The 18,283-nt window shown below is 62.7% G+C and overlaps 2 non-coding genes across 2 annotated transcripts; both read left to right on the top strand.

Annotated features, from left to right (window-relative positions):
* The first annotated feature begins 5,073 nt into the window (after nucleotides 1–5,073).
* On the top strand, nucleotides 5,074–5,192 carry LOC131868631 (5S ribosomal RNA). Its single transcript, XR_009367078.1, has one exon. It is a non-coding gene; the product is annotated as a 5S ribosomal RNA (ribosomal RNA).
* Nucleotides 5,193–12,997: 7,805 nt separating this feature from the next.
* Nucleotides 12,998–13,116, top strand: LOC131868642 (5S ribosomal RNA). Its single transcript, XR_009367089.1, has one exon. It is a non-coding gene; the product is annotated as a 5S ribosomal RNA (ribosomal RNA).
* Nucleotides 13,117–18,283: the final 5,167 nt, after the last annotated feature.

The following is an 18,283-nucleotide window of genomic DNA, read 5'->3' on the forward strand; positions in this document are numbered from 1 at the left end:
AAAGGCAAAAAAAAAAGGAGATTTTAAAATTTCCGTTTTGAAAGATAGTGAAAAAAACGGAACGCGCGTGCCATCTTGAGCCCGCCCTGGTGCGCAGCCCAGGTAAGGTGCCCACCCTGGCAAAGGTGCGCACCCGGGCAATTAACCCTACTTCCGACTTCGTGCGCGCCAGGGTGGCAACCGGGCCTCGGAAGAGCCAATGCGAGAAACCCCACCAAACGCTCCGACAAAAAAAGAGGCGGCGCTCCAATAACCCCGCTTCGGAGCGCAGCCGGGGCAAACCCAGCCAAGGTGCCCACCCCGACGAAGGTGCACGCGAGGTGCGCACCCGGGGCAAACCGGGCTCCGACAACGTGCACGCAGCACCTTGGAGCACACTTCGAAGCACTCCCGGGTGCCCACCGGCGTTGCGCACCGTGGTGGGCAGCGAGGTGCGCACCTTTGATGCGCTGCCTTCACTAATTTCCAGAAAAAGGCAAAAAAAAATGAGATTTTAAAATTTCCGTTTTGAAAGATAGTGAAAAAAAAGGAACGCGGGTGCCATCTTGAGCCCGCCCTGGTGCGCAGCCCAGGCAAGGCATGCGCACCAAGGTGCCCACCCGAGGTGCACACCCGGGGCAAACCGGGCTCCGACTTCGTGCAGGCCGCACCTTGGAGCACACTTCGGAGCGCTCCTTGGTGCGCACCATGGTGCCCACCAGGGCGCGCAACCCAGCCAAGGTCTGCACACTAAGGTGCCCACCCCGGCGAAGGTGCACGCGAGGTGCGCACCCGGGGCAAACCGGGCTCCGACTTCGTGCACGCCATGGTGCCCACCGCGGCGAAGGTGCACGCGAGGTGCGCACCCGGGGCAAACCGGGCTCCGACTTCGTGCACGCCGCACCTTGGAGCACACTTCGGAGCGCTCCTTGGTGCGCACCATGGTGCCCACCAGGGCGCGCAACCCAGCCAAGGTGTGCGCACCAAGGTGCACGCGAGGTGCGCACCCGGGGCAAACCGGGGTCCGACTTCGTGCACGCCGCACCTTGGAGCACACATCGGAGCGCTCCCAGGTTCGCACCAGCGTTGCGCACCTTTGATGCGCTGCCTTCACTAATTTCCAGAAAAGGCAAAAAAAAACGATATTTTAAAATTTCCGTTCTGAAAGATAGTGAAAAAAACGGAACGCGGGTGCCATCTTGAGCCCTTCCTGGTGCGCAGCCCAGGCAAGTTGTGCGCACCAAGGTGCCCACCCTGGCGGAGGTGCGCGCCCGGGGCAAACCGGGCTCCGACTTCGTGCACTGCATGGTGCCCACCAAGGCGCGCAACCCAGCCAAGGTGCCCACCGCAGCGAAGGTGCACGCGAGGTGCACACCCGGGGCAAACCGGGCTCCGACTTCGTGCACGCCGCACCTTGGAGCACACTTCAGAGCGCTCCTTGGTGCGCACCAGGGCGCGCAACCCAGCCGAGGTGCCCACCCCGGCGAAGGTGCACGCGAGGTGCGCACCCGGGGCAAACCGGGCTCCGACTTCGTGCACGCCATGGTGCCCACCGCGGCGAAGGTGCGCACCCGGGGCAAACCGGGCTCCGACTTCGTGCACGCCGCACCTTGGAGCACACTTCGGAGCGCTCCTTGGTGCGCACCATGGTGCCCACCAGGCCGCGCAACCCAGCCAAGGTGTGCGCACCAAGGTGCACGCGAGGTGCGCACCCGGGGCAAACCGGGGTCCGACTTCGTGCACGCCGCACCTTGGAGCACACATCGGGGCGCTCCCGGGTTCGCACCGGCGTTGCGCACCGTGGTGGGCACCTCGGAGCACACCAAGGTGGGCAGCGAGGTGCGCACCTTTGATGCGATGCCTTCACTAATTTCCATAAAAGGCAAAAAAAAAACGAGATTTTAAAATTTCCGTTTTGAAAGATAGTGAGAAAAAGGGAATGCTGGTGCCATCTTGAGCCCGCCCTGGTGCGCAGCCCAGCCAAGGTTTGCGCACCAAGGTGCCCACCCTGGCGAAGGTGCGCGCCCGGGCAATTAACCCAACTTCCAACTTCGCGCGCGCCAGGGTGGGAGCGCACCCAACAACCGGGCCTGGGAAGAGCCAATGCGAGAAACCCCACCAAACTCTCTGACAAAAAAAGAGGGGGCGCTCCAGTAACCCCGCTTCGGAGCGCACCCTGGGCAAACCCAGCCAAGGTGCCCACCCCGGCCAAGGTGCAGGCGAGGTGCGCACCCGGGGCAAACCGGGCTCCGACAACGTGCACGCCGCACCTTGGAGCACACTTCGTAGCGCTCCCGGGTGCGCACCTCAGAGCACACCAAGGTGGGCAGCGAGGTGCGCACCTTTGATGCGCTGCCTTCACTAATTTCCAGAAAAGGCAAAAAAAAAAGGAGATTTTAAAATTTCCGTTTTGAAAGATAGTGAAAAAAACGGAACGCGCGTGCCATCTTGAGCCCGCCCTGGTGCGCAGCCCAGGTAAGGTGCCACCCTGGCAAAGGTGCGCACCCGGGCAATTAACCCTACTTCCGACTTCGTGCGCGCCAGGGTGGCAACCGGGCCTCGGAAGAGCCAATGCGAGAAACCCCACCAAACGCTCCGACAAAAAAAGAGGCGGCGCTCCAATAACCCCGCTTCGGAGCGCAGCCGGGGCAAACCAAGCCAAGGTGCCCACCCCGACGAAGGTGCACGCGAGGTGCGCACCCGGGGCAAACCGGGCTCCGACAACGTGCACGCAGCACCTTGGAGCACACTTCGAAGCACTCCCGGGTGCCCACCGGCGTTGCGCACCGTGGTGGGCAGCGAGGTGCGCACCTTTGATGCGCTGCCTTCACTAATTTCCAGAAAAAGGCAAAAAAAAATGAGATTTTAAAATTTCCGTTTTGAAAGATAGTGAAAAAAAAGGAACGCGGGTGCCATCTTGAGCCCGCCCTGGTGCGCAGCCCAGGCAAGGCATGCGCACCAAGGTGCCCACCCGAGGTGCACACCCGGGGCAAACCGGGCTCCGACTTCGTGCAGGCCGCACCTTGGAGCACACTTCGGAGCGCTCCTTGGTGCGCACCATGGTGCCCACCAGGGCGCACCCGAGGCAAACCGGGCTCCGACTTCGTGCACGCCGCACCTTGGAGCACACATCGGAGCGCTCCCAGGTTCGCACCAGCGTTGCGCACCTTTGATGCGCTGCCTTCACTAATTTCCAGAAAAGGCAAAAAAAAACGATATTTTAAAATTTCCGTTCTGAAAGATAGTGAAAAAAACGGAACGCGGGTGCCATCTTGAGCCCTTCCTGATGCGCAGCCCAGGCAAGTTGTGCGCACCAAGGTGCCCACCCTGGCGGAGGTGCGCGCCCGGGGCAAACCGGGCTCCGACTTCGTGCACTGCATGGTGCCCACCAAGGCGCGCAACCCAGCCAAGGTGCCCACCGCAGCGAAGGTGCACGCGAGGTGCGCACCCGAGGTGCACACCCGGGGCAAACCGGGCTCCGACTTCGTGCACGCCGCACCTTGGAGCACACTTCAGAGCGCTCCTTGGTACGCACCAGGGCGCGCAACCCAGCCAAGGTGCTCACCCCGGCGAAGGTGCACGCGAGGTGCGCACCCGGGGCAAACCGGGCTCGGACTTCGTGCACGCCGCACCTTGGAGCACACATCGGAGCGCTCCCGGGTTCGCACCAGCATTGCGCACCTTTGATGCGCTGCCTTCACTAATTTCCAGAAAAGGCAAAAAAAAGAAAAAAATGAGATTTTAAAATTTCCGTTTTGAAAGATAGTGAAAAAAACGGAACGCGGGTGCCATCTTGAGCCCGCCCTGGTGTGCAGCCCAGGCAAGTTGTGCGCACCAAGGCACCCACCCTGGCCAAGGTGGGTCACGGGGTGGGTCCTAGGGTGGGTAACGGGGTGGGTACTAAGGTGCGTGCCAAGGTGGGTCATAGGGTGGGTGCCAAGGTGGGCACCAGGGTGGGTGTGCACCAACCCTAGCCAGGGTAGGTCACGGGGTGGTTGTCGGGGTGGGCGTCAAGGAGCCAAGGTGGGTGGCAAGTAGCCAAGTTGCGTGCCAAGGTGGGTGTCGGGGTGGGTGCCAAGGATCCAAGGTGGGTGCCAAGGAACCAAGGTGGGTGTCTGGGTGGGTGCCGAGGTGGGAGCCAGGGTGGGTCCCAAGGTGAGTGCAAAGGTGGGTGCCAGGGTCAAGGTGAGTGCCAATGTGGGTTCCAAGGTGCCAGGGTCAGGGTGAGTGCCAATGTGGGTTCAAAGGTGCTAAGTTGGGTGCGAGGTTGGGTGCGAGGGTGGGTGGGTGCCAAGGTGTGCTAGGTGGAAGCCCGGGTGGGTCGGCATCCCATGGGTGTCGAGTTGGGTGCCTGATGGGTGCTTCTTGTCAAGTTTTAGTCGTCGGGACTCATTTCGAGCCTTAGAGGTCGTTTCTTGTCCGGTTGCCCTGTCTTCGACCTGGGAACCCAATTTTGGTCCTCGGGTCCCATTTTTTTTTGTCTCGCATCCCACTTTTGGCCTGTGGCCTTTTCGGGGTCGATTCTCGTTTTGGGCATCAGAGCATGTTTCTTCTCCTAAAACCCAATATTTGTTTATTAAGTCTCGGAACACATTTTTGTTCTCGTGGACCCATCATGGGTCTTGGAACGCATTTGTGGTCCTTGGGTCCCATTTTGCATCCCGAAACTTGTGTTTTGGTGCTTGATCCCTATTTTGGGTGCCCACCTTGCACCAAGTGCGCACCCGGGGCAAACCGAGCGCCTTGGTGCACCGGGGCAAGATCGAGCGTGCACCCGAGGCGCCCCGAACATGCACCAAGGTGCACTCGGCCCACATGTGAGCGCAGGTCGTTGCGCCCGAGGTGGTGTGTGGGCACCGCGTTGCAGACGGGACACTGCACGCACACGACGCCCCCTCCAGGTGCACGCACGTAGGCCGGGCCGGGTGCACACCCGACGCCCTAGCAAGGTGCGCGCACCCGGGCAGGGCTCACACTTGGCGAACGGGGCGCACTTCGCGAGGGAGGGTGTGCACCTCGACGGGGGTGGGTGGCCGGGGTGGATTCGCACGTGGGTCGCGGTTTGCTAAGTACACACTGCGACAAGCTCATAACGGGTGCGATCATACCAGCGTTAGTGCACCGGATCCCATCAGAACTCCGCAGTTAAGCGCGCTTGGGCCGGAGTAGTACTGGGATGGGTGACCTCCCGGGAAGTCCCGGTGTTGCACCCTTTTTTAGTTTTTCGCCGGGCGTCGCAATGCTATTTGAATAAACCTTTTGCCCGTTTGCGTTCTCGTCGGGGCCGGGCCGGGCCGGGGTGCGCTGCCCGCACTACCGCGCGCGCGGGGGGCGACACCGAGCGCGCACCCGAGGCGCCCCGAGCACACAGGCCACGGTGCAACCCGGGCGTTGTGCGCGCACCCCGGTGCGCCCGAGGTGCTGCGCGCGCACCCAGGTGAAATCGGTGTGCACCTCGGCCAGTGCGCGCTCGGTCGAGTCGCGCACGTTGGCCAAGGTGCACGGTGATGTTTCTTACTCTAAGGTTCCGCACCAGACGCCCGGGACAGGTGAGCGAAGCTGGGCGGGGCCGGGTGCGCGGCCGGGGCAGGTGCACGCAGCTGGAGAGAGCTTTGGAGCACACTTCGGAGCGCACCAATGATGCGCTCCATTCAAAAGTTTCCTGAAAAGGCAAAAAAAGTTGAGATTATAGAATTTCCCACTTGAGAGATTGTAAAAAAAAAAAATTTAAAATGAAGGAAACGCGGGTGCCAAGGTGTGCGCAGCCCAGCCAAGGTGTGCGCACCAAGGCGCCCACCCTGGCGAAGGTGCACGCAAGGTGCGCACCCGAGGCAAACCGGACAATTAACCCAACTTTCGACTTCGCGCGCACCTTGGAGCGCACTTCGGAGCGCTCCTTGGTGCGCACCAATCTTGGGCACCTCGGAGTGCACCATGGCGCCCACCAAGGTGCGCACCCGGGGCAAACCGAGCTCCGACTTCGTGCGCACCTTGGAGCGCACGAAAGGTGCGCACCATGGCGCCCACCAAGGTGCGCAGCCCAGCCAAGGCGTGCGCATCAAGGTGCGCACCCTGGCGAAGGTGCGCACCCGGGGCAAACCGAGCTCCGACTTCGTGCGCACCTTGGAGCGCACAAAAGGTGCGCAACCCAGCCAAGGTGTGCGCACCCCGGTCAAACCGAGCTCCGAATCGTGCGCACCAGAGGTGCACGCCATCGTGCGCACCTTGGAGCACACTTCGGAGCCCTCCTTGGTGCGCGCCGATGTTGCGCACCTCGGAGCGCACCCGGGGAAAACAATGCAATTAACCCGACTTTCGACTTCGTGGGCACCTCGGAGCGCTCTCGGGTTCGCACCTCGGAGCACACCGAGGTGCGCACCTTTGATGCGCTGCCTTCACCAATTTCCAGAAAAGGCAAGAAAACATTGAGAAGGTGTGCGCACCGAGGTGCCCACCCTGGCGAAGGTGCACGCGAGGTGCGCACCCGGGGCAAACCGGGCTCCGACTTCGTGCACGCCGCACCTTGGAGCACACTTCGGAGCGCTCCTTGGTGCGCACCAGGGCGCGCAACCCAGCCGAGGTGCCCACCCCGGCGAAGGTGCACGCGAGGTGCGCACCCGGGGCAAACCGGGCTCCGACTTCGTGCACGCCATGGTGCCCACCGCGGCGAAGGTGCACGCGAGGTGCGCACCCGGGGCAAACCGGGCTCCGACTTCGTGCACGCCGCACCTTGGAGCACACTTCGGAGCGCTCCTTGGTGCGCACCATGGTGCCCACCAGGGCGCGCAACCCCGCCGAAGGTGCACGCGAGGTGCGCACCCGGGGCAAACCGGGCTCCGACTTCGTGCACGCCGCACCTTGGAGCACACTTCGGAGCGCTCCTTGGTGCGCACCATGGTGCCCACCAGGGCGCGCAACCCCGCCGAAGGTGCACGCGAGGTGCGCACCCGGGGCAAACCGGGCTCCGACTTCGTGCACGCCATGGTGCGCACCGCGGCGAAGGTGCGCACCCGGGGCAAACCGGGCTCCGACTTCGTGCACGCCGCACCTTGGAGCACACTTCGGAGCGCTCCTTGGTGCGCACCAGGGCGCGCAACCCAGCCGAGGTGCCCACCCCGGCGAAGGTGCACGCGAGGTGCGTACCCGGGGCAAACCGGGCTCCGACTTCGTGCACGCCGCACCTTGGAGCACACTTTGGAGCGCTCCTTGGTGCGCACCATGGTGCCCACCAGGCCGCGCAACCCAGCCAAGGTGTGCGCACCAAGGTGCACGCGAGGTGCGCACCCGGGGCAAACCGGGGTCCGACTTCGTGCACGCCGCACCTTGGAGCACACATCGGGGCGCTCCCGGGTTCGCACCGGCGTTGCGCACCGTGGTGGGCACCTCGGAGCACACCAAGGTGGGCAGCGAGGTGCGCACCTTTGATGCGATGCCTTCACTAATTTCCATAAAAGGCAAAAAAAAAACGAGATTTTAAAATTTCCGTTTTGAAAGATAGTGAGAAAAAGGGAATGCTGGTGCCATCTTGAGCCCGCCCTGGTGCGCAGCCCAGCCAAGGTGTGCGCACCAAGGTGCCCACCCTGGCGAAGGTGCGCGCCCGGGCAATTAACCCAACTTCCAACTTCGCGCGCGCCAGGGTGGGAGCGCACCCAACAACCGGGCCTGGGAAGAGCCAATGCGAGAAACCCCACCAAACGCTCTGACAAAAAAAGAGGGGGCGCTCCAGTAACCCCGCTTCGGAGCGCACCCTGGGCAAACCCAGCCAAGGTGCCCACCCCGGCCAAGGTGCAGGCGAGGTGCGCACCCGGGGCAAACCGGGCTCCGACAACGTGCACGCCGCACCTTGGAGCACACTTCGTAGCGCTCCCGGGTGCGCACCTCAGAGCACACCAAGGTGGGCAGCGAGGTGCGCACCTTTGATGCGCTGCCTTCACTAATTTCCAGAAAAGGCAAAAAAAAAAGGAGATTTTAAAATTTCCGTTTTGAAAGATAGTGAAAAAAACGGAACGCGCGTGCCATCTTGAGCCCGCCCTGGTGCGCAGCCCAGGTAAGGTGCCCACCCTGGCAAAGGTGCGCACCCGGGCAATTAACCCTACTTCCGACTTCGTGCGCGCCAAGGTGGCAACCGGGCCTCGGAAGAGCCAATGCGAGAAACCCCACCAAACGCTCCGACAAAAAAAGAGGCGGCGCTCCAATAACCCCGCTTCGGAGCGCAGCCGGGGCAAACCCAGCCAAGGTGCCCACCCCGACGAAGGTGCACGCGAGGTGCGCACCCGGGGCAAACCGGGCTCCGACAACGTGCACGCAGCACCTTGGAGCACACTTCGAAGCACTCCCGGGTGCCCACCGGCGTTGCGCACCGTGGTGGGCAGCGAGGTGCGCACCTTTGATGCGCTGCCTTCACTAATTTCCAGAAAAAGGCAAAAAAAAATGAGATTTTAAAATTTCCGTTTTGAAAGATAGTGAAAAAAAAGGAACGCGGGTGCCATCTTGAGCCCGCCCTGGTGCGCAGCCCAGGCAAGGCATGCGCACCAAGGTGCCCACCCGAGGTGCACACCCGGGGCAAACCGGGCTCCGACTTCGTGCAGGCCGCACCTTGGAGCACACTTCGGAGCGCTCCTTGGTGCGCACCATGGTGCCCACCAGGGCGCGCAACCCAGCCAAGGTCTGCACACTAAGGTGCCCACCCCGGCGAAGGTGCACGCGAGGTGCGCACCCGGGGCAAACCGGGCTCCGACTTCGTGCACGCCATGGTGCCCACCGCGGCGAAGGTGCACGCGAGGTGCGCACCCGGGGCAAACCGGGCTCCGACTTCGTGCACGCCGCACCTTGGAGCACACTTCGGAGCGCTCCTTGGTGCGCACCATGGTGCCCACCAGGGCGCGCAACCCAGCCAAGGTGTGCGCACCAAGGTGCACGCGAGGTGCGCACCCGGGGCAAACCGGGGTCCGACTTCGTGCACGCCGCACCTTGGAGCACACATCGGAGCGCTCCCAGGTTCGCACCAGCGTTGCGCACCTTTGATGCGCTGCCTTCACTAATTTCCAGAAAAGGCAAAAAAAAATGATATTTTAAAATTTCCGTTCTGAAAGATAGTGAAAAAAACGGAACGCGGGTGCCATCTTGAGCCCTTCCTGGTGCGCAGCCCAGGCAAGTTGTGCGCACCAAGGTGCCCACCCTGGCGGAGGTGCGCGCCCGGGGCAAACCGGGCTCCGACTTCGTGCACTGCATGGTGCCCACCAAGGCGCGCAACCCAGCCAAGGTGCCCACCGCAGCGAAGGTGCACGCGAGGTGCACACCCGGGGCAAACCGGGCTCCGACTTCGTGCACGCCGCACCTTGGAGCACACTTCAGAGCGCTCCTTGGTGCGCACCAGGGCGCGCAACCCAGCCGAGGTGCCCACCCCGGCGAAGGTGCACGCGAGGTGCGCACCCGGGGCAAACCGGGCTCCGACTTCGTGCACGCCATGGTGCCCACCGCGGCGAAGGTGCGCACCCGGGGCAAACCGGGCTCCGACTTCGTGCACGCCGCACCTTGGAGCACACTTCGGAGCGCTCCTTGGTGCGCACCATGGTGCCCACCAGGCCGCGCAACCCAGCCAAGGTGTGCGCACCAAGGTGCACGCGAGGTGCGCACCCGGGGCAAACCGGGGTCCGACTTCGTGCACGCCGCACCTTGGAGCACACATCGGGGCGCTCCCGGGTTCGCACCGGCGTTGCGCACCGTGGTGGGCACCTCGGAGCACACCAAGGTGGGCAGCGAGGTGCGCACCTTTGATGCGATGCCTTCACTAATTTCCATAAAAGGCAAAAAAAAAATGAGATTTTAAAATTTCCGTTTTGAAAGATAGTGAGAAAAAGGGAATGCTGGTGCCATCTTGAGCCCGCCCTGGTGCGCAGCCCAGCCAAGGTTTGCGCACCAAGGTGCCCACCCTGGCGAAGGTGCGCGCCCGGGCAATTAACCCAACTTCCAACTTCGCGCGCGCCAGGGTGGGAGCGCACCCAACAACCGGGCCTGGGAAGAGCCAATGCGAGAAACCCCACCAAACTCTCTGACAAAAAAAGAGGGGGCGCTCCAGTAACCCCGCTTCGGAGCGCACCCTGGGCAAACCCAGCCAAGGTGCCCACCCCGGCCAAGGTGCAGGCGAGGTGCGCACCCGGGGCAAACCGGGCTCCGACAACGTGCACGCCGCACCTTGGAGCACACTTCGTAGCGCTCCCGGGTGCGCACCTCAGAGCACACCAAGGTGGGCAGCGAGGTGCGCACCTTTGATGCGCTGCCTTCACTAATTTCCAGAAAAGGCAAAAAAAAAAGGAGATTTTAAAATTTCCGTTTTGAAAGATAGTGAAAAAAACGGAACGCGCGTGCCATCTTGAGCCCGCCCTGGTGCGCAGCCCAGGTAAGGTGCCACCCTGGCAAAGGTGCGCACCCGGGCAATTAACCCTACTTCCGACTTCGTGCGCGCCAGGGTGGCAACCGGGCCTCGGAAGAGCCAATGCGAGAAACCCCACCAAACGCTCCGACAAAAAAAGAGGCGGCGCTCCAATAACCCCGCTTCGGAGCGCAGCCGGGGCAAACCAAGCCAAGGTGCCCACCCCGACGAAGGTGCACGCGAGGTGCGCACCCGGGGCAAACCGGGCTCCGACAACGTGCACGCAGCACCTTGGAGCACACTTCGAAGCACTCCCGGGTGCCCACCGGCGTTGCGCACCGTGGTGGGCAGCGAGGTGCGCACCTTTGATGCGCTGCCTTCACTAATTTCCAGAAAAAGGCAAAAAAAAATGAGATTTTAAAATTTCCGTTTTGAAAGATAGTGAAAAAAAAGGAACGCGGGTGCCATCTTGAGCCCGCCCTGGTGCGCAGCCCAGGCAAGGCATGCGCACCAAGGTGCCCACCCGAGGTGCACACCCGGGGCAAACCGGGCTCCGACTTCGTGCAGGCCGCACCTTGGAGCACACTTCGGAGCGCTCCTTGGTGCGCACCATGGTGCCCACCAGGGCGCACCCGAGGCAAACCGGGCTCCGACTTCGTGCACGCCGCACCTTGGAGCACACATCGGAGCGCTCCCAGGTTCGCACCAGCGTTGCGCACCTTTGATGCGCTGCCTTCACTAATTTCCAGAAAAGGCAAAAAAAAACGATATTTTAAAATTTCCGTTCTGAAAGATAGTGAAAAAAACGGAACGCGGGTGCCATCTTGAGCCCTTCCTGATGCGCAGCCCAGGCAAGTTGTGCGCACCAAGGTGCCCACCCTGGCGGAGGTGCGCGCCCGGGGCAAACCGGGCTCCGACTTCGTGCACTGCATGGTGCCCACCAAGGCGCGCAACCCAGCCAAGGTGCCCACCGCAGCGAAGGTGCACGCGAGGTGCGCACCCGAGGTGCACACCCGGGGCAAACCGGGCTCCGACTTCGTGCACGCCGCACCTTGGAGCACACTTCAGAGCGCTCCTTGGTACGCACCAGGGCGCGCAACCCAGCCAAGGTGCTCACCCCGGCGAAGGTGCACGCGAGGTGCGCACCCGGGGCAAACCGGGCTCGGACTTCGTGCACGCCGCACCTTGGAGCACACATCGGAGCGCTCCCGGGTTCGCACCAGCATTGCGCACCTTTGATGCGCTGCCTTCACTAATTTCCAGAAAAGGCAAAAAAAAGAAAAAAATGAGATTTTAAAATTTCCGTTTTGAAAGATAGTGAAAAAAACGGAACGCGGGTGCCATCTTGAGCCCGCCCTGGTGTGCAGCCCAGGCAAGTTGTGCGCACCAAGGCACCCACCCTGGCCAAGGTGGGTCACGGGGTGGGTCCTAGGGTGGGTAACGGGGTGGGTACTAAGGTGCGTGCCAAGGTGGGTCATAGGGTGGGTGCCAAGGTGGGCACCAGGGTGGGTGTGCACCAACCCTAGCCAGGGTAGGTCACGGGGTGGTTGTCGGGGTGGGCGTCAAGGAGCCAAGGTGGGTGGCAAGTAGCCAAGTTGCGTGCCAAGGTGGGTGTCGGGGTGGGTGCCAAGGATCCAAGGTGGGTGCCAAGGAACCAAGGTGGGTGTCTGGGTGGGTGCCGAGGTGGGAGCCAGGGTGGGTCCCAAGGTGAGTGCAAAGGTGGGTGCCAGGGTCAAGGTGAGTGCCAATGTGGGTTCCAAGGTGCCAGGGTCAGGGTGAGTGCCAATGTGGGTTCAAAGGTGCTAAGTTGGGTGCGAGGTTGGGTGCGAGGGTGGGTGGGTGCCAAGGTGTGCTAGGTGGAAGCCCGGGTGGGTCGGCATCCCATGGGTGTCGAGTTGGGTGCCTGATGGGTGCTTCTTGTCAAGTTTTAGTCGTCGGGACTCATTTCGAGCCTTAGAGGTCGTTTCTTGTCCGGTTGCCCTGTCTTCGACCTGGGAACCCAATTTTGGTCCTCGGGTCCCATTTTTTTTTGTCTCGCATCCCACTTTTGGCCTGTGGCCTTTTCGGGGTCGATTCTCGTTTTGGGCATCAGAGCATGTTTCTTCTCCTAAAACCCAATATTTGTTTATTAAGTCTCGGAACACATTTTTGTTCTCGTGGACCCATCATGGGTCTTGGAACGCATTTGTGGTCCTTGGGTCCCATTTTGCATCCCGAAACTTGTGTTTTGGTGCTTGATCCCTATTTTGGGTGCCCACCTTGCACCAAGTGCGCACCCGGGGCAAACCGAGCGCCTTGGTGCACCGGGGCAAGATCGAGCGTGCACCCGAGGCGCCCCGAACATGCACCAAGGTGCACTCGGCCCACATGTGAGCGCAGGTCGTTGCGCCCGAGGTGGTGTGTGGGCACCGCGTTGCAGACGGGACACTGCACGCACACGACGCCCCCTCCAGGTGCACGCACGTAGGCCGGGCCGGGTGCACACCCGACGCCCTAGCAAGGTGCGCGCACCCGGGCAGGGCTCACACTTGGCGAACGGGGCGCACTTCGCGAGGGAGGGTGTGCACCTCGACGGGGGTGGGTGGCCGGGGTGGATTCGCACGTGGGTCGCGGTTTGCTAAGTACACACTGCGACAAGCTCATAACGGGTGCGATCATACCAGCGTTAGTGCACCGGATCCCATCAGAACTCCGCAGTTAAGCGCGCTTGGGCCGGAGTAGTACTGGGATGGGTGACCTCCCGGGAAGTCCCGGTGTTGCACCCTTTTTTAGTTTTTCGCCGGGCGTCGCAATGCTATTTGAATAAACCTTTTGCCCGTTTGCGTTCTCGTCGGGGCCGGGCCGGGCCGGGGTGCGCTGCCCGCACTACCGCGCGCGCGGGGGCGACACCGAGCGCGCACCCGAGGCGCCCCGAGCACACAGGCCACGGTGCAACCCGGGCGTTGTGCGCGCACCCCGGTGCGCCCGAGGTGCTGCGCGCGCACCCAGGTGAAATCGGTGTGCACCTCGGCCAGTGCGCGCTCGGTCGAGTCGCGCACGTTGGCCAAGGTGCACGGTGATGTTTCTTACTCTAAGGTTCCGCACCAGACGCCCGGGACAGGTGAGCGAAGCTGGGCGGGGCCGGGTGCGCGGCCGGGGCAGGTGCACGCAGCTGGAGAGAGCTTTGGAGCACACTTCGGAGCGCACCAATGATGCGCTCCATTCAAAAGTTTCCTGAAAAGGCAAAAAAAGTTGAGATTATAGAATTTCCCACTTGAGAGATTGTAAAAAAAAAAAATTTAAAATGAAGGAAACGCGGGTGCCAAGGTGTGCGCAGCCCAGCCAAGGTGTGCGCACCAAGGCGCCCACCCTGGCGAAGGTGCACGCAAGGTGCGCACCCGAGGCAAACCGGACAATTAACCCAACTTTCGACTTCGCGCGCACCTTGGAGCGCACTTCGGAGCGCTCCTTGGTGCGCACCAATCTTGGGCACCTCGGAGTGCACCATGGCGCCCACCAAGGTGCGCACCCGGGGCAAACCGAGCTCCGACTTCGTGCGCACCTTGGAGCGCACGAAAGGTGCGCACCATGGCGCCCACCAAGGTGCGCAGCCCAGCCAAGGCGTGCGCATCAAGGTGCGCACCCTGGCGAAGGTGCGCACCCGGGGCAAACCGAGCTCCGACTTCGTGCGCACCTTGGAGCGCACAAAAGGTGCGCAACCCAGCCAAGGTGTGCGCACCCCGGTCAAACCGAGCTCCGAATCGTGCGCACCAGAGGTGCACGCCATCGTGCGCACCTTGGAGCACACTTCGGAGCCCTCCTTGGTGCGCGCCGATGTTGCGCACCTCGGAGCGCACCCGGGGAAAACAATGCAATTAACCCGACTTTCGACTTCGTGGGCACCTCGGAGCGCTCTCGGGTTCGCACCTCGGAGCACACCGAGGTGCGCACCTTTGATGCGCTGCCTTCACCAATTTCCAGAAAAGGCAAGAAAACATTGAGAAGGTGTGCGCACCGAGGTGCCCACCCTGGCGAAGGTGCACGCGAGGTGCGCACCCGGGGCAAACCGGGCTCCGACTTCGTGCACGCCGCACCTTGGAGCACACTTCGGAGCGCTCCTTGGTGCGCACCAGGGCGCGCAACCCAGCCGAGGTGCCCACCCCGGCGAAGGTGCACGCGAGGTGCGCACCCGGGGCAAACCGGGCTCCGACTTCGTGCACGCCATGGTGCCCACCGCGGCGAAGGTGCACGCGAGGTGCGCACCCGGGGCAAACCGGGCTCCGACTTCGTGCACGCCGCACCTTGGAGCACACTTCGGAGCGCTCCTTGGTGCGCACCATGGTGCCCACCAGGGCGCGCAACCCCGCCGAAGGTGCACGCGAGGTGCGCACCCGGGGCAAACCGGGCTCCGACTTCGTGCACGCCGCACCTTGGAGCACACTTCGGAGCGCTCCTTGGTGCGCACCATGGTGCCCACCAGGGCGCGCAACCCCGCCGAAGGTGCACGCGAGGTGCGCACCCGGGGCAAACCGGGCTCCGACTTCGTGCACGCCATGGTGCGCACCGCGGCGAAGGTGCGCACCCGGGGCAAACCGGGCTCCGACTTCGTGCACGCCGCACCTTGGAGCACACTTCGGAGCGCTCCTTGGTGCGCACCAGGGCGCGCAACCCAGCCGAGGTGCCCACCCCGGCGAAGGTGCACGCGAGGTGCGTACCCGGGGCAAACCGGGCTCCGACTTCGTGCACGCCGCACCTTGGAGCACACTTCGGAGCGCTCCTTGGTGCGCACCATGGTGCCCACCAGGCCGCGCAACCCAGCCAAGGTGTGCGCACCAAGGTGCACGCGAGGTGCGCACCCGGGGCAAACCGGGGTCCGACTTCGTGCACGCCGCACCTTGGAGCACACATCGGGGCACTCCCGGGTTCGCACCGGCGTTGCGCACCGTGGTGGGCACCTCGGAGCACACCAAGGTGGGCAGCGAGGTGCGCACCTTTGATGCGATGCCTTCACTAATTTCCATAAAAGGCAAAAAAAAAACGAGATTTTAAAATTTCCGTTTTGAAAGATAGTGAGAAAAAGGGAATGCTGGTGCCATCTTGAGCCCGCCCTGGTGCGCAGCCCAGCCAAGGTGTGCGCACCAAGGTGCCCACCCTGGCGAAGGTGCGCGCCCGGGCAATTAACCCAACTTCCAACTTCGCGCGCGCCAGGGTGGGAGCGCACCCAACAACCGGGCCTGGGAAGAGCCAATGCGAGAAACCCCACCAAACGCTCTGACAAAAAAAGAGGGGGCGCTCCAGTAACCCCGCTTCGGAGCGCACCCTGGGCAAACCCAGCCAAGGTGCCCACCCCGGCCAAGGTGCAGGCGAGGTGCGCACCCGGGGCAAACCGGGCTCCGACAACGTGCACGCCGCACCTTGGAGCACACTTCGTAGCGCTCCCGGGTGCGCACCTCAGAGCACACCAAGGTGGGCAGCGAGGTGCGCACCTTTGATGCGCTGCCTTCACTAATTTCCAGAAAAGGCAAAAAAAAAAGGAGATTTTAAAATTTCCGTTTTGAAAGATAGTGAAAAAAACGGAACGCGCGTGCCATCTTGAGCCCGCCCTGGTGCGCAGCCCAGGTAAGGTGCCCACCCTGGCAAAGGTGCGCACCCGGGCAATTAACCCTACTTCCGACTTCGTGCGCGCCAGGGTGGCAACCGGGCCTCGGAAGAGCCAATGCGAGAAACCCCACCAAACGCTCCGACAAAAAAAGAGGCGGCGCTCCAATAACCCCGCTTCGGAGCGCAGCCGGGGCAAACCCAGCCAAGGTGCCCACCCCGACGAAGGTGCACGCGAGGTGCGCACCCGGGGCAAACCGGGCTCCGACAACGTGCACGCAGCACCTTGGAGCACACTTCGAAGCACTCCCGGGTGCCCACCAGCGTTGCGCACCGTGGTGGGCAGCGAGGTGCGCACCTTTGATGCGCTGCCTTCACTAATTTCCAGAAAAAGGCAAAAAAAAATGAGATTTTAAAATTTCCGTTTTGAAAGATAGTGAAAAAAAAGGAACGCGGGTGCCATCTTGAGCCCGCCCTGGTGCGCAGCCCAGGCAAGGCATGCGCACCAAGGTGCCCACCCGAGGTGCACACCCGGGGCAAACCGGGCTCCGACTTCGTGCAGGCCGCACCTTGGAGCACACTTCGGAGCGCTCCTTGGTGCGCACCATGGTGCCCACCAGGGCGCGCAACCCAGCCAAGGTCTGCACACTAAGGTGCCCACCCCGGCGAAGGTGCACGCGAGGTGCGCACCCGGGGCAAACCGGGCTCCGACTTCGTGCACGCCATGGTGCCCACCGCGGCGAAGGTGCACGCGAGGTGCGCACCCGGGGCAAACCGGGCTCCGACTTCGTGCACGCCGCACCTTGGAGCACACTTCGGAGCGCTCCTTGGTGCGCACCATGGTGCCCACCAGGGCGCGCAACCCAGCCAAGGTGTGCGCACCAAGGTGCACGCGAGGTGCGCACCCGGGGCAAACCGGGGTCCGACTTCGTGCACGCCGCACCTTGGAGCACACATCGGAGCGCTCCCAGGTTCGCACCAGCGTTGCGCACCTTTGATGCGCTGCCTTCACTAATTTCCAGAAAAGGCAAAAAAAAATGATATTTTAAAATTTCCGTTCTGAAAGATAGTGAAAAAAACGGAACGCGGGTGCCATCTTGAGCCCTTCCTGGTGCGCAGCCCAGGCAAGTTGTGCGCACCAAGGTGCCCACCCTGGCGGAGGTGCGCGCCCGGGGCAAACCGGGCTCCGACTTCGTGCACTGCATGGTGCCCACCAAGGCGCGCAACCCAGCCAAGGTGCCCACCGCAGCGAAGGTGCACGCGAGGTGCACACCCGGGGCAAACCGGGCTCCGACTTCGTGCACGCCGCACCTTGGAGCACACTTCAGAGCGCTCCTTGGTGCGCACCAGGGCGCGCAACCCAGCCGAGGTGCCCACCCCGGCGAAGGTGCACGCGAGGTGCGCACCCGGGGCAAACCGGGCTCCGACTTCGTGCACGCCATGGTGCCCACCGCGGCGAAGGTGCGCACCCGGGGCAAACCGGGCTCCGACTTCGTGCACGCCGCACCTTGGAGCACACTTCGGAGCGCTCCTTGGTGCGCACCATGGTGCCCACCAGGCCGCGCAACCCAGCCAAGGTGTGCGCACCAAGGTGCACGCGAGGTGCGCACCCGGGGCAAACCGGGGTCCGACTTCGTGCACGCCGCACCTTGGAGCACACATCGGGGCGCTCCCGGGTTCGCACCGGCGTTGCGCACCGTGGTGGGCACCTCGGAGCACACCAAGGTGGGCAGCGAGGTGCGCACCTTTGATGCGATGCCTTCACTAATTTCCATAAAAGGCAAAAAAAAAACGAGATTTTAAAATTTCCGTTTTGAAAGATAGTGAGAAAAAGGGAATGCTGGTGCCATCTTGAGCCCGCCCTGGTGCGCAGCCCAGCCAAGGTTTGCGCACCAAGGTGCCCACCCTGGCGAAGGTGCGCGCCCGGGCAATTAACCCAACTTCCAACTTCGCGCGCGCCAGGGTGGGAGCGCACCCAACAACCGGGCCTGGGAAGAGCCAATGCGAGAAACCCCACCAAACTCTCTGACAAAAAAAGAGGGGGCGCTCCAGTAACCCCGCTTCGGAGCGCACCCTGGGCAAACCCAGCCAAGGTGCCCACCCCGGCCAAGGTGCAGGCGAGGTGCGCACCCGGGGCAAACCGGGCTCCGACAACGTGCACGCCGCACCTTGGAGCACACTTCGTAGCGCTCCCGGGTGCGCACCTCAGAGCACACCAAGGTGGGCAGCGAGGTGCGCACCTTTGATGCGCTGCCTTCACTAATTTCCAGAAAAGGCAAAAAAAAAAGGAGATTTTAAAATTTCCGTTTTGAAAGATAGTGAAAAAAACGGAACGCGCGTGCCATCTTGAGCCCG

The sequence above is a fragment of the Cryptomeria japonica genome, unplaced genomic scaffold (assembly GCF_030272615.1).
Source record: "Cryptomeria japonica unplaced genomic scaffold, Sugi_1.0 HiC_scaffold_211, whole genome shotgun sequence".
NCBI lineage: Eukaryota > Viridiplantae > Streptophyta > Pinopsida > Cupressales > Cupressaceae > Cryptomeria > Cryptomeria japonica.